The following is a 1528-nucleotide window of genomic DNA, read 5'->3' on the forward strand; positions in this document are numbered from 1 at the left end:
AGATTAGACAGTAAAAGGGAAGCACACACAAGTCCCCTACCTGTTCCATGTCTTTGGACCTTTTGACCTCCTTTTCCCTACATTGTTGCTGTCTTATGCTTTCAAGTCATGTCCGACCCATAGCAATGCCATGGATACATCTCTCCCAGAACGCCCTATCTCCATCTACAATCATTTTGGTAGTGTGTCCATAGAGGTTTCTTGGTAAAAATACAGAAGCAGTTTACCATTGCCTCTTTGGCACAGTAAAAATGAGTCCCTGCCCTTGAATCTTTCCCATCCCACTGCTGCCCAGCACAGGTGAGTTTTGACATGCAGCAGATTGCCTTCCACTCGCTAGCCACTGCCCAAGCTAGGAATGGAATGGATATGCCTCTGCTTCTTGACTCTCCCTCCTGTAGTTGAGATGGGTAGAGTACTGGAAACTCTCCAGGTGCGACCCTGAGAGGTGCTCCTTACATTAGCTTATTCCAAAAAAGTAAGGAGTATCTAGAGAATTGTGGTTCCCCTGACCAATTCCTCCTGGCCAAGTGTGAAATGTGAAGCTCCACACCCTTTTCCCCATTCTTTTATCATGTGTGACAAGCATCTCCATTAGCCATTCTCTTGTGGATGCCAATATTAAATCAATGGAAGTTAGACTCTACCTCAACAATAGTGTTCAGACTGGTTTTAGGCAACGAGAGGGCAATCAGCCCATATATTCATGCCCTTCCTCAGAACTGAACTGAAACATGATTTCCCTAGACAAGTGGAATACAAGGTGCAGGTTATCAACTCTTTCCACCCTGTTCCTTCCCATTCTACCAGTGCTACTTCTGCATTGTATTCCCTCTGACTGGGGTTGTGTGAGTATAGAATTTATCACCAGTAAGTATGACATTACTATATGTATTATCTGGGTTTGGTGTTGATATGAGAGTCTTGGATAGGGTGACTTTTAGTGAAGGATGACTCATTGAAATGGGCTCTAGTTACCTTGTTTTGGTGAGGTTTTTTTTCCCATCAACTTCTAGTTGAGGCAGGGTGATATGGGTAGCTTTCACTTTCAAGCTACTGCTGGGGCCAGGCCTGTAAATCTGCCTTTAAATCTGCTCCCAAACACAACCACCTTTGCCTCCATATGCCTGGCTCTGATGCTCCTGCTGTTTTCCAGCTCTGGTCTGCCTAGTTTTGCAAAGGACAACTGCTTATTTTTATGTGGTTTCTTTTATCATTCTCTGGGTTTTCTGGTTGCTTTTTTGTTTTCCCTTTGATTTTTGTAATAAAATGGAAAATGACCCCCTGCCCTTTACTAATCCAATCTTAGTGTCATTCTCCATGAAAGCTTATCAAATGAATGAGGGCACTGTGTGACCTTATGTGGTTGAGGTCTCAGAGTGATTACCCACTGGGGCTGATTATCCTTTCTCCCTACCCACTGTCTCACAGAACATGCCACTGGGCACAGGGTTGCTGGATGTGAGAGTGAGGATGGCTCAGTGCAATCCATCACAGTCCTACACAAATCACTTAACCTGCTGGAAGT

General features: G+C 44.4%; 1 non-coding gene across 1 annotated transcript; it reads right to left on the minus strand.

Moving 5' to 3' along the window:
- Positions 1-310: 310 nt before the first annotated feature.
- LOC114815309 lies at positions 311-451 on the minus strand. The gene has a single exon (XR_003763073.1). It is a non-coding gene; the product is annotated as a small nucleolar RNA SNORA7 (small nucleolar RNA).
- Positions 452-1528: the final 1077 nt, after the last annotated feature.

This window comes from Ornithorhynchus anatinus, chromosome 11 (assembly GCF_004115215.2).
Source record: "Ornithorhynchus anatinus isolate Pmale09 chromosome 11, mOrnAna1.pri.v4, whole genome shotgun sequence".
Taxonomy (NCBI): domain Eukaryota; kingdom Metazoa; phylum Chordata; class Mammalia; order Monotremata; family Ornithorhynchidae; genus Ornithorhynchus; species Ornithorhynchus anatinus.